We start from the raw sequence: 15,497 nt of genomic DNA, 5'->3' as shown, positions 1-15,497 counted from the left end.
ATTACTCTCTGATGCCCTGAAGAAATAAACTGTATAATCTTTCAGTAATGCTAAGTGTCCACTAGTCCTGGTCTTGCTTATCTTCATCCCGAGCAGCTCCATCCTACTACTGCTTTAAATTACTGAATATGTAATAAAGCTATTGATTTATTTATTTTTTTAAATAAACAACAAGCTTAGTAGTGGACTCATGACAAAACGTTATTCCTTCCAGGAGGGGGCAGTGAGCAACACCCAACCAACTTGGAAGTTGTTGGTATTAGAGAAGTACATCCAGTTCCTTTAAGAGAAAGTAAAGGTCACCAGCCAGAGAACGCAATTCCAGATGTCCTTTCTTGCCTTTACTGTTTGTCATTCTGCTGTGAGAGCAACTGCTCATTTAAAATTCTCCTTCCATAAACATAAGTTTCATCATATCCTAGCACATGCTTATATTGCTTATAATGTTCAAGTACACTGGCTAGTTTCATAATCAAAGTTCTAGTATCCTCCTCATTATAAATGAAACAAACACAAACATTTAAGATTCTTAATCTAGACACCCATTCAGGGAAGGGTAAGAGGCAGAAACAACATAGCTACATATCATTTGCTTGTGATATAAATTAGTAAAAATGTGAAATGAGTTAAAAGGGAGAGAATCAGCAAAAATATTCTGCTTGAATTCTGAATCAGCAATGCAAGCATCCACATTTAATGTTAATATTAACTAACGTTAAATCCCCCAATTCCCCAGTATTTATTGACACACCACAAGAAAACTTCATCATGACTAGTAATACACATAAATAACTGGATGAAAATTTTATGTGGAAAGGTATGCCAATGTATGATCTTTTATGCAAGAGAGAGAAAGAGAGAGATGCTGCTCCATGTAACAACTCCCATCCACACTGGGCTTCCTCAGGCAATTTTATACCCCTCTAGCAGAATAGGCATGTCAAGAAGAGAGATGAGAAAAGCAAAAAACACCAGGTTCAGACATATCCTCGCAAACACCAGTATAAAAAGAGCATTAAAAAAAAAAGTAGATAAAGTAAAGGTATAGAAGAGAAAGACCCGTGGACTTTCAACGCATGTGTTCTGAACCACAGAAGCATACCAAAACGCTGGAAGGATTTAAATTCAGAAAACATGCCCAGAGCTACTAGAAAAAATAATTTATGTTCATCATAAAATAATTGAGGATGGAACGGACCTCAGGAGATCTAGTCTAACTATCCTTCTCAAAGCAGGGTCCACTAGAGCAGACTGCCCAGGACCATGTCCAGTCAGGTTTTGACCATCTCCAAGATGCCTGGGCAACCTGTTCCAATGTTCATAATTATCACAGATAATTATATCAGATTAAAACTAAAATTAAATCTATCTAAAACAGTCAGACTTCAACTAGAAATCATGAACTTTCTTTTTAAAACCTACCATCAGATAGATTCCACTCAGACCAAGAAGTTACATTATTAGTGACTGTCAGAAATGCAAAGATGATTCAAATGAATTTGGCTCAATTTTATGGGAATGACAATTCCATTACATAGCCAAGAAGAAGCTATAGCTGTTTCCCTGATATCACTCTGCAACTCTAAACGAAATGGGCAATTTAACATATGATGCCAAACATTTTCTAAGACACAGATGGCACCAAACTTTTGTATAATTTCTTACAGAAATACCAAATTTTTTTTTATCATTACTGAATTAGTAGTCATTTTAAAAATCAGTTCATCTTAAATTTATCTATGCTGGATGAAAATCAGTTAGCAAGCACACTACCAAAACAACCTTATGATTTGGCACGGGTTGGAAAACTTCCAAAATGCCTTAGCAAAAGAGCAGCAGATCTAGGAGGTGGCCTGGACACCACGTGCCAAATGCAGACCATCCATTGTCTCTGTGTGATTTACATAGGAACAAAGTATTGCAGCATTCTGGTCTGTCACAGAGCAGCTGAGCTCCTTCCCAACAAGCAAATAGATAATTCTCATCCTCCTCTTTGGCAAGACCAGTATCCGTTACCTAACCCAACCTGCACTTCCTCACCCTTAGCTGCAAGGAAGAGAGAAATCAAGTCATTACTACTCATAAGTTCCTTTTGAAAGAAGGAAACAGAGTCATTAGATTCCACTTACCCAATGGAGGAAGCATGCAACACCACCAACATTTTTTAAGTGTGGCAGCCAAAGAAACCATTTTTACTAGATGCACAGTCGGAAGTTCATTTATTCAGCTATTTCACATGACACTCCCTGAGCTTCCACCAGATTCTGTCCTGATTTAATACTACCTTGTTCCCTGAGAAAGTACTGGCCAGTCTCCAAAAACCTCTGCTAGAAATCATATGGGAGTAGGCAGATTCCACATAGCATAGAGGTCCATATTAAATATTAAAGATCCAGTTAAGTGCCAGTAATCAGTCCAGCAGACTCAGGGAATGTAACAGATTGAGATTGCTCCTCAAATGAGACATAAAGGACAAGCAAACTCTAACACATTTTTGGATCAGAAGTGTTCTAGGCACAGCAGTAACAAACAAGGCTGCTTGAAAGAAGGCTCCTTTAATAACTGGATGTTCCCCTTGTCCTCCAACAGGGATCTATTTATGAAGGTAGTTACAGAGTAAATTTATTTAGCAAACTTCTTATAACTTAAGACTTCACAGAAGTTCTGTTTCCCTGGGGAACTAAGATTCAAAGATCTAGAGAAAACTGGGATACCTGAAACTTTCTTGGAGCATAAAATACCATCAAATCTTGCTACTTCCATAAGAATCCAGAATTCTCTTTGGTACATACACTGATTTTGTCTTCTTGTGCAGATATTATTCATCTAATAAAGAGAGCAATTTTTGTGATTGTCTCTGTACTCTGAAAGTTAAACATACGTGCATCTTGCACAAGGAAGCATGCGCRTCTGATTGGAGTGTCTATGATGAAGCAAACACCTTAATATATTAACCCCATTTTCACATACATTTAAAGATAAACATGATGCAAAGCAGACAAAAACACTGCATAGACATAAAAAAAAGCCCATTTATTTTTTAATTGACATTTGTAATGAAGTAAAGAAAAGCTGTGGGAGGAGGGAATATATGGATGTATGCATATATTTTTTACCTGAAAGGCAGCCAGCACAAAAGAGGGTCTGATACATTTATGCCATGCAACATTTTACTACATAAATACTGAAAACTAAACCTAATAGATTACTAGAAGAATCCTGGGTTTTCCATAAGGGAACCTCATGCTGTATCATCACATATGAAATCTAAATCCTGTCATGCACAGCAAGATTCTTATTCCTCCTCAGAGTACAAAAATCTGTAAAAATACAACCTGAAATAAGTAATTATTTTAATGCAATCAGAACTGTTATCTGCAAAACTCTTGCTAGGTGCCCTGTATTTTAAATGGTTTATTAAAAAGGAAAGCTGGATTATCTCTAGAGATCAGTCTTTTAAATTAATATCTTTTATGCTCTAAATAATGTAGGGTAGCTAAGTAGCAGAGAAATTGGAAAATTTAAGAGTAACATTATAGATGGTTATAAAAAATTAACCCTTCCATTTTTTTTTCCTTGAAGGAATCCTGCTACCTATTCTTTTTAAATCCATGGTAAAATATCTGCAAATACTCATGATATTGATTCTCATATTTCAACAAACAGCTTTTCTGTATTAACATTAAACATGCAATAGCACCTATCTGGGAGCATAAACACCCGTATGCTACATGTAGTTTCTATCCAAAAAATAAAGGTGAAGACCCAACGCAGTCACATCAATCAGCACAGCTTCATAACCAAGTATAAGGAATTCCTCAGTGTAATAATAGACAACATGACAAATTTCATATTTTCTAGAATAGGGCATTAGAGATACATGGAAGATGCACACAACACCCAGACTTCTCTCTGCCTTCACGATCTCTCCCATAGCAGCTCAGTGTGCAAGACTATTAAATAGACAGCACAAACATACAGACACCCGAAAATGAAGACCTAACCAGTGATATATTTTGTCTTTCTTCACATACCAACACACTTCCCAGAGGACCAGCTGCAGTTTTGCCCTTGACTGTGCTATATACAAAGGAATAAGAATCATCTCTTGTTCTAATAAGACACCCTCACTTAAAGGGTTCCATTAGGCACCCCTGGGGATAAGATTATTCCTTGAGACATGTCCATGTTAAAATCAGGAGGCTACAATGATAGAAGGCAACAGATGCACACGTTTTTGTCCTACTACTAAAGAATAAACCCATTACAGCTGTTCACAATCCCTGAATAAATTAACACACATTGCTAAGTCCTTCAGCAATCAAAATCTACAGCTGATGAGCTTTCATTTCACATTATTTTCAACGAGGTAAAACAAAACAACACACACACACACACTTTACAACTGAACACGCTACATCTGGTCTTTGGTTTGCAGGTGGGTACCCTCTGCTTAAAGAATCCTGTAGAACCTCATTTAAATTTTTATAAACTGCATGAAGAAAGTGCATTACAACAACTCTACAAACTGTTCTATGACAGGAACTGCAGCACACAGGGAGAAGTAGCAGAATTTTGGAAACCTTCATTTTCTTTTAATTCATCCTATCAATGCCATTTGTATTTTCTTTTTAATGGGTTTGAGTAGATAAAGATTATTTCCTATTCCAAATAACTACCTACTCTTGCCACATCAAGATTTAAATTATATACCAGCTCTCACAGCAAGCGATAGAACACTTGGCTGTAGATTTCTGATGAATTCAGTATTTCCTTTTTAAAATTATTTCCTTCTCCTCCTCAGAATAAACAAATAAAAAAGTAAACCTCCATCCAAGTATAAGCTGAATACGTATAAAGGGACAATGATTTGAATCATCCAAGATCTTTAGATATCTCTTTCCCAGTTAATGGTCTCCCCAAGTAACAACAGATTTCAAGATCAAATCTCTGCATAGTTTCAGTGCTCTTAATCAAAACCCTGCACTGATGTATAGCAGTAACATTAACCATAATTATATCTATTTAAATCTGGCCTTATTTCAGAGAACTCTAGGTATAAGCGATCAGTTACTGAAGACACTTCTGTAAAAGAAGAGCTTCCTCCCCCATCTTCAAAGAAAAGGTTTGGATGAAACAGAGGGGGAAGCTGAACGTCAACAGAACAGTAATGGGGAAAAAAGGCCCATATTACTTACTGGTATCAACATGAAAGGTAGGATTTTTGGTGAATACATCAGTTCGGAACTTACCTCCCGCAGCGAGTCACATAGTTACTGTGGTTCTTCTGAGAACTTACTCTCACTCTTAGCAAGAGCATCAAGCCATGCATCACCTTGTCCTCTCTCAGAGACTAGACGGAGGTTATCACCAAGGCATTTCTTTTCCCCACTTAATGACTGAGATGGCCAGCTTTTTAACTGCTCTCCGTCTCTTAGTTAGAGAATACACAAAAAATATGTAGACATTTTCACCAAGGACTCTTTCCCCTACAATATGAGCTTTTATCTTCTTAGACCTCTCAGGAAGAATGCCTAATCTGTAACACTGATTTGGAAAATGCACGAACACTCTCACATTTGGCCTATAAAGGAAGCTGTTTTGCACTGCACTTTCCAACCTCTTTACTAAGATCCCAGCTGAGCAAAACACAGTAATAACACAGAATAAACAGGAGAGTCTGGAAGATTATTTTATATGCAAAGTATATTTTGATAGTGGTATTGTGATTGTAGTAAATTCACAAAAGAATTATGGAAGCAATAAACTGCCTACCTGCACATTCTTGGGTTTCTTTGCTTCATTAAAAAAAATGAATCCTGAATGATACTTGCATGAGGTCAATGTTCAATTAAATCTTAAGTGTTCCTTTCATGGCTCACTTTATAATTTTGCTAGAATATACAGCATATAAAATGAGTAATGGAGCTCGTATTTGTATTCTGTCATTCTATATTAGTGTTGTGTACAGAAATCAAGATCTAAACAGTTAGCGATGAGTGAGGTGAAGAAGGGAAATGAAAATGTCAAATACAGGAAGAAACTGTTAAATGGCACCAAGTGCCTGGGTGAGGTGTTTGTCTACCCATGTGCTGCTTGTCTTTCTCAATCTATCATCAGAAAGGACAAGGAACCTCAGGAGGGATGAATGTCCTAAGTCAGAAGGATGGAGTGGTCTACATCCTTGACTGCCTCAGGCAATAGCATGCTTGCCCTAAACTGTCAGTTTATGGTCTTCACTGCAATCTGCCTCCTGTCAATGTGAAATTCAGAAATTGGAATACGATGTGACTTGTAGCCTTCAAAAATAAAGAGCATACATTTTTTCAAATGATAAAAAATGGAACAATGATTACAGGCATTTTCTGGGGGGATCATAGCATGGGAGGGAACACACATTTCAGTGGACTGGTTTGCCCCATTTTTCACTCGAGCTAATGATGATAGCTGAGAGACTGACTGGAAGTGGTTGGCCCAAATGACCATCTGCCCATGAAAGAAATAGGGCTAGAAAATGAAAGGAAGTACTAATGGAAATGTAAAGGAGAGAAGCAGCAGTGCCATTACTATCACTAAGAAAGGACTGGAATAACAGAAGCCTAAAGCTGATCAGAATAGTTAAAAATGAAAACAGACACACAGAAACTTGGTAAAGTTTCTGCATGTTAGTTCAGCTCTTCTGTTTCACAGTAGGTAAAGAGATGATGAACAGGAGGGAAACTACCAGGTTGTACATTTAACATTGCTCTTGGAGATAATACAGCACAATAGTGTTGATTAAAAGACCATAGGGCACCTGCATCTAAAAATAACACAAACATGAACATGTTAGGTAATCTCAGTTTGTCCTAGTTCTCCTTTTCCAAAGTATATATATATTTTTAAATGCGATACTGAAGGGCCAAAGTGGTGGAAAAGGTGTTTGAATACATGGCAAACAGAAGAGGTCTATAGAAGTGTTCAGCTCAGAACAGCTACTCCCCTTAAAGCTCACTGAGAGGATTATACCCTATTTCATCAGAAACAGTGTTTTAGATTTTATTTTGTTAAATCTTTCTTATACCTGGGGATTTCAAAAGAGTTATTTTTTACATTTGCTAAGGATATTTTATAAATCAAGGCGCAATATAAATATTAAATATTCTGGAATATTTACAATAATACCACAAATCTTGAAAGAAATCAACCCACGGTTATCCATTGACAAAAAGTCAAAGCATAAATCTGACTGTTTTACCAGAAGGGTCCCTAAAATTCATGTCCCTTTRAGGAAGTCTGGACCATATTGGGGTCTTGCAGTGAAATTTTTCAATAAGAGAGTTCTTATTAGTCTACCATGCAGCCAGTTAATCCAATTGAATTTTTTTTTCTTATGATACCGAGTCTATCCAAAATGCACACATGATCAGACTTAGACCTTTATTGCTAGGTTTTAAAAACAGACCAGAAAATATATCCTAGAAAAATACAGAGATGAGAAACATGGGGAAAGGTAGGGAAGCAGAAATGGGGAAGAGAAGTAATATTTTTGTTTAAAATCTCCAATAAGACTTAATATTTAGAGTCAGTTTAAAATTTTAAAATAATTTCTATAACTTGCACAGGCTGCCTGCACATAAACCAACAACACAAAATTTCACAACTGTTATTTCCAGAAGCATTCAGTAGATCTACTTCTGCTTTCACTGATGTCCACAGTGAGACTCCCATTGAGTTCAATGGCGGCATAGTTAGATTGAAGTTTAAAGCATCTGACACCCAACTTTACAGGCACATGACAAGTATCAGTGTTGGTCTTTGTGGGAATCTGCAGGCATCTGAAGGCTTGTCACTGTTTCATTTTTGGGTTTTACATGTAACACATAACTGGAGATTATGCTAAAGCAGAGGCTACTGCTACTCTCGTGCAAAACTAGAGGTTTTCCCATCTCCTAACAAGATAGGGAAGCCCAGACAAACACATGCTGGCAATTTAACAACAGACAGAACAGGTGAAAAGGATGCTGAAAATACAAGTGTGACCACCCCAGCTGTGGGGATTCACGCCCAAATACCAGGTGCTTTAAGCAGGAGTCCAGGCAACCTGCCTCCAGTGCAGTTACTACTATTAGGGCAGCTGAACCAGCATCAGAAAGGATTTTTTTTAATGGCCTCCAGAATCTAAAATGGTTGCTGGTATAGGTGACCTTGGCAGAGGTATATGCTTTAAATGCAATACAGTCATCAGAAGCTGACTGTTTATTTCTTACGAGGTTTTATCCCAGGCCAGGCCATGTTTTCACCTTCTCCCTCACATGTGAGCACTGCTTCTGACCTAGTATGTGTATATACACAGGAAATGAAGTGGTTGCTGGAAGACTGTTACACAGCATTGGTATCTCTTCTGGATTTCTCTCATGGTGCTGCTTGGTACAAAGACAGTAAAGATCAAAGACAGAAAGTAAATTAAAAAATGCATCAATAATTTAAAAATTTGGAAGAATTATCTTTATAGGCTATGGAGATATGGAAAAGTGTTTAAATGGAAGGTAATTCAAAGAAAGCACTGTTTACACATTGGTTTCATTTTTAATCTTACTCCTGTTATTTGATCATATTAGAAAAAAGCAGCTGAAGATTCAGTCTCAGGCAAATTCTCTCATTTTTTGAATTTTTTGTTTTTTAAATATGCAAAATCATCTTAACATCTTCTCACAGTCCCAAGATTTTTCTGCTTACAGTTCCACTTACAGACACAAAAAGATATGTGTATATATCCTCACAGACCAATAATTTGGTGTTATATCAAGTAACAGCATACTGAAGTCCCTCCTCCACCCCACAAAACACTTGAAAGTGAAGTTATCAGCCTCACAACCCTAGTCCTCAGAACACAAGCCCTAATAGGGGACTGGCTGCCACAAGCCATATTGGTCAGGCCATTTCTTAAGACCCACAGGCCAATTCCCATGGGCCATGGGAGGAAACACAAGTCCAGTCTTCAGCATCCTGAATAAGGACCACAGCTACTGAGCTGCTGAACTCCTACCAAGGAGATGAATTGGCATTATCTCCTGTTCCTCTTCACTGCTCTGGTCATCTAGCAGATACTTCTTTCAAACTGCAAACACCTCCTAAATTCATAAGGACCTACCAAAACAGCATCTTCTGGTGAATAAATTATTTGTCAATCAAAAAAACAAACCAAAAAACCCATCCCCCCCCCCAGCTTGTGAAAACAACTGCTATGGATCTGGCATAGTTCTGTGCTCAATTTTAACATCTTTACTCATGTTATAAAATACCTTACTCCTGAAACAATCTCACTAGGTGCATTTTCAAGTCATCGCCCTAGAGGATTACCCACCAAAAAAAAAAAAAAAAAAAATCCAAACCTCCCCATGATTCAGCAGACAAGTTGTACTGGTAATATTTCGAGAAGCGTACTGGAGACGCTCCACTGCCCCTGCTTGCTCTGACCGCTCCTGGCTGCTCTCTCTGACCCCTGCGAGTTCCCTTGACTTGGATCCTTCCCAGGATGTTCCTTGTCTCTCAGCAGCCCCCTCTGGCCCTCACCTCCTCTATCCATTTCTTCCAAGGACTGGCTTTCCACAGGAAAACAGGGCAAAACAGGCTTATTGAGGCTCACTGATAATGTTCTTCCAGGATGGAAAGAAGAGAAGAAGGAAAAAAAAAAAAAAGTTCAGCAGACGATAAGATTTTTTAGGAATCAGTCTCTCAATACCCACTTTCCCTGAAAAAGACAGAAAATAAAACATAACTAGGACTGTCATTCTCCCTCCACAAGCTCAGTACCCAATATGGGGAAGAAGGGAGAAAGCCCCAGGTGCAGGGTGGGGGGGAAAGAGGAGAAAGAAATAAGCAGCCTTTATACCTTATGACACCAAATTTCTATCATAGCAGGACTAATCTCCATTTACTCTACTAAGATGAAGCTTCTTTATGGAACACTTCATAGATGGCAGGAGATTATTGTTCGCCATCCATCAAAGACAGAGATATATTTTTTTTAGCCCAATAGATTTATACACAGAGCTCTACTGAACGCATGTAATAAAATTGTTTCTCATTTAGCAGATTATTCCCATGTGCAGAAATAGCATCCCAAATGTAAAAGTAATTCAGCTTCACCCTCATCCCACCATAACTATATATCTGCCCTAATAGTATGATCATCACTGACCACATCCAAGTTGCCTCAGGTGATATGAATTTGCAATGATCTTATGAGACTAAAAATAATTTAATTTGAAAGAAAGAAAAAGGCACAGAAGATACAAGTAAGTGGCAAATTGCTCAGCTGTTCCTTCTGAATGCAGCAATCATAGAAGGAACAGCTCATTTTCAAGACAGCAAGAGAGCGCTGAATGAAAACTGGTTCTTACATTCTTCCACCGCCTCAAAAGGTAAAGCCAAAGAAGGTTTACAAGTATCTTAAAAAGAGAAAATGCAACTTTTTTATTCAGCCCAGTGGATGAAAATCCTGACAGCTTTTCCAATATTTGCAAATTCCTAATATAAAATATTCTGTTGGGTTTTAATGTGTGTTTTTTTAATTATTATTATTGTTTACTATTCTCCACGTTTGGAGAGTCTCTTCAAAGCCTTAGCTAAAGCTTCCTATTGGGAAGGTTATAGCCAGGTAGTGCACAAAGGGAAGCATTAACAGTCACAAAACTGATAATGTAACTATACTAACTTTAAATTTAAATATACTAGGGTGTTGCTTTCACCCCAGCCACTCAGAAAAAGTTGCTTAAGGTTCCAGTTAATAAAAGGTCAGTCTTTTTTGCTTATTTTTTAATATCAGAGGAAACCCCAGGGCTGTTACATAGAGCTCTGCAGATGCTGCAATATGGAAGCAAAGAGAACAGCTTGTGGGGGGGCACCCAAACTAGTGACCCCTTGGGAAACCCTAAACGCTCCTGCTCCCAGGGCAATAGCGAGGACGGGTCTGCTGCGAGGACACGTGCCAGCACACAGAGCTGCTGCAGGCTGGCATTCTCTCCTCTCGGTGCTGTTACCAAAAATCTGCAAAACGTACCTTGCCTTTCCACAGCCACCCTCTACCTGCTTGTACCATTTCTAATCATCTATTGCTTTAGCAGGTCAGAAGAAGCTTCCGCACTTTTCTGAGCAAAATCAATCCTTATTATGAAGATGGGGCATTTCAGGTTCAGATTAGCAATCTATCAAACTTCATCATCCAAACTGAGGTGACCCAGAAATTTCACCTGCAACACTGAAGCACAAAGTTTACACTGGTCTATCCCATATATTCCATCTGCCAGTAAAATCAAGTATACAACTGATCTGAATTACGCTTTCCACACTTAAAGGCTGCTTTCAATTAAAAGAACAAGAAAGCAAGCAAACAACCCCCCACACACTATCAAAAAGAAGACATTAAAGGAAAGCTGGAGATGAAAGATTTGGAGAGGACGTAAAGGGCAAAATAAGCAAAAAACAGATGCTGCAATAGCTGTGGCCAAAAGAAAAGATCCTTTAAAACAGAACATAAGAACAACAAGAAATACATGCAAAAAGAAGGCAAGGAGAAGCAGCAAATGTAATACAAAGAATACAGCACAGGGGGAAAAAATAAAAGCAAAGGCTAGCTTGGAGTGGAGAGGAAAAGAAGGGACGAACCAAGGCCAGCAGAAATGACATGAGCCTTTTTAATAATCAGAAGTCATTACAAAATTCATGAAATCATATTAATTTAAACATTTTAAATCAAGTGCATTTCAAATTTTTCACTTCCTGAAAGCAAATGAATTATTTTCCTCTCTTATTTATGCACAACCAACACAGCACACTTACTTTACATAATTGTTTAAAACATTTCTTGAAATATGAATGTTGCAAAAGCAAGCCAAATATCACATGGTGTAACTGCAAACCATAATCAAAATATATTCTAACTGATAAAAATAATCATGTTTGAAGAAGGCTTCTAATGTTCTATAGCTTGAACTAAATAATGATGTATGTATTATTATGTAGGTAAAAGCAAGATATAAGATAAGTTCCAAAACTCATCTCAAATACCTGAAAATACACACATTGTTTCAAACAGAATCATTCAAAAGGAGTTAGAGGACAAGCTGTTGAGTACAGTAAGCTAACCATTTCCATACAGAAAAGCCTCACTGAATAAAACAACTATAACACTGTATGAAAACACCACACATCAGTAAGACTTTATACCACGCCTAGATCGTGCTGACTCAGCATAACCTTAAAGATTGTTGTTTATTTCCTGGAAGTACAGCTCTATAGCTCTACTTTCATTATAACCTGTATGTAACATTTAAGCATGGGGACTTGCTTTCCTATTTCTTCCTTGAGAATTAATGAGCCCACAGAAATATATTTAAATAAAAAGACAGGTTAGGTTTGATTCCCATTACCTMTTCCTCCTTTTACAGCTATGTAAATCAGAAGGTGAGAAAAACTTACCACCAAGACGAGAGCACCAATTCCTAGTATTTAAAAAATATTGACTAAGTTTGAGCCAGAAGAAATGGTGTATAATTTTAGGAAAAACTTTCATAGAAAACTCTTTCAAGGCAGGAGTTTTCTTTAAATATCTTACCTTCTTAACTTGGAAATATTTTTTTTTTCCTTTGAGATGACAGATAGAATAAGATACATAATAAAATTCTGAGCTTTAAGAGTTCATTAATTTGATATTCTACATTTGGGAAATATCTTTTCATTATTCACCCAGCTCCTAACATTATAAAGCACACTATAAGCTCAGACTAGTGAACGCAAGACCACTATTAGGATGCAATCTGACTACTTAAAAGATGCACAGATTCTCCACCAACCTAAAAAAAAGTCAGAGCGCCAAGGTTAGAATGAGATTGTAGCAACTCAAATTATGGGTGCCATAACTTCAATAGACAGATGACTATAATAAGCATTTTTATTGCATTCAACTTTTAAAATAAATTCTCGTGAAAGAAAAGTAGTAATTAAATATTAAGTAGATAAAAAGCAAAATAAGAAGCTTGGAAAAAGGTTTCTTTTTTTTAAGTATTTCTTTATTCTTCTTGCTGTTTTATTCCCTGAATCCAATGCCACTTCAGTATACACAGCAGTATACACAGCTTTTCTTGCCCCAAAACTCTATTTTCTAACTCTTCTCTTGTCTAGCTGCTGCCAGGAAGACACTGCTAAGCAATGCAATCAGCCTCTGAAGGTAGTCAGGGTAAGAGGAGGAAATTGTAACAGGAAGAAAAGAATCAGAAGGTAAATTCAGCAAGTTTAAAGATGAAAATCAGTATTTTTGCAGAATGAGAAAAATAAACTACTATATCATCTTGATACATAACATTGGTAACAGGAGGTGGTCATTCAAAAATACGGAACCATTGAACTAGGTGTCATAACTTGCACATTTGTAAGCTGGTCTGTCTTACACCAACTGTATTTCTTCCTGTGCCCTTCCACTGAGGGGAAAAAAGAAGCCATGAAGACATGAAATATTCCAGACCAAAGTTAGAAAGCCAATGTAGCAACCACAGCCAAATCATCTTCGTGCTTCTTTTGTGCATGGCCAAGATACAGTGTTTATTTTTCTTTAAATGGGAACATTGAAAAAATCATCGATGCCTGTCGCTTCTCCATATTAGACAGCTGATGCTGAAATGTAGCCCACACTGAGAAATCAATTCTGTGCAAAACTCTGCAGTGTGTGCACCAGCAAGTTATATCTCAAACCAGTTCTCTTCCATCTCCATGGGCTACCAATGGCACTAACATAATCCCAGAGTAGATTAGCAATTCTTTACATAAAAGTTCTCCTTTATTCTAGAGAGCTTTAAGTCACGCTCTTGCAGCCGCAACAAATACGGCCAAATTCCTTCCCACTCACCCCTTCATTGTGTCCAAGAGGGGATTTGCTTGGTCCTAGCAAGGAACAAGATAAGACTGTCCCCAACTAAGTCACCACAACTCTCCCAGTAAAGGGAGATCAGGCAAGAGTATATTTTGGCATGTGGACTGACAGCCTCCAGGCAAGCCATGACCTACTTTCTTTTTTATGCAGAATCGGCAGGAAGCACCCAACTACCCACTTTCTGAAAGGCAGAGCTATTGGCAACTTTTGTACCATGGGATACGTGGCCACCCACAGCCAAAGGGTTCAGGAAAGGATTTTCTGAGAGATGGGGCAGAACTCACATTGGCTATGCCTACCTCTTCTTCATATCAGAAAAGGGAAAGGAAGATGGGCTGCAAAGTCTAATTTTCATTTGTTGCAACTTAGGCAGCTCTATTAATTCTTATAGGTGAGGTGAAGGGAAACTGGACAGCCAAGGACCTGATCTCAAAAGTAAAGCGGATAGAAGGCTGATGGGCCAGGAGACAAAGTCCGTGGCTGCCTCTGCACACATTGCAGGTGCAACCTGCAATGAAAAGTAGCCTAAGAGACTTTGAGCTTTGGGAAAAAGGGGCAGAAACTATTTGGCTGTAGTGGATGACCTCTCCTAACTCAACACAACTCTTAAATGGGACTTTCTGCCATTCAGTCCTATGTGATCTATCTCTACATTTCCTATTTCTGCATATGAGCCAAACAGGAGAGCAAGGTAGATCATTTCAGCTACTACTGCACTAACATTGTTCTTTTGAAAGCATTATTCGATGTCATTACATTCAGTGGCACCTTAGATAAAAAAAAAAAAAAAAAAAAGACCTATAAATTCTCTTTTATCTCTATAATGTTAAAGGCACAATAATTTGCACATTTAATACACTGCATAAGTTATAAATTAAATCAAGGGCTTGAATTTTTAAGAGTTCTCATTTTTAAAATCTAGTTCTTCAGCACAGAAATGAACGGCTCCTTCTAAAAGCCTTTAAGGAACATAAGAACTGTCCTGTTTCAGTACAACCACTTTGTTTCATAAGCACCAGACATTTGAAAGGCATTTTGCATTAATAGTTATTATCTTGACACATTCAACTATGAAAAATAAAACTGAGCTCCTTTCATTACAAATTTGATATCAGATGTGATTACTTAATGTAACAACCTATGATGTTTCTTACTCATGTAGGCATATAAAGCTGTTCAGAATGAACTCCTATAAGGAAACACAAATGCTAGCAAGTACTCCAAAAGTTCATGTCTGTTGCTATATATGGAAGTAAGTAGACGCATTTTTGAAAGTTCCTTTGTGGAGCTGGGTTTCTTTTAACTTGGTAACAACAAGAACATTTAAGGAATACGGTACATTTCTCTGTTGTATGAATCACTTAATACAAATATCAAAAATACACAGCTATTACTCCAATTTATGCAAGCTGCAATACCTATTTACTAGCTTAAAGGTAAAAGACAGCAACACTGTCATTTGATCCTGGACTATCCACCACATGCCATGGACCTGCTTTCGTTTACTGTTCTGCCAACATTCCTGCGAAGGACCCACTGCAGCCTGACACATCAGAGGCTAATCTGGAGGTTTAAACAAACGGTCTCT

Source organism: Apteryx rowi, unplaced genomic scaffold, assembly GCF_003343035.1.
Source record: "Apteryx rowi isolate R43461 unplaced genomic scaffold, aptRow1 scaffold_319, whole genome shotgun sequence".
NCBI classification, from domain to species: domain Eukaryota; kingdom Metazoa; phylum Chordata; class Aves; order Apterygiformes; family Apterygidae; genus Apteryx; species Apteryx rowi.
The sequence above is the reverse complement of the archived record's forward strand: the minus strand, read 5'-3'. Positions refer to the sequence as shown.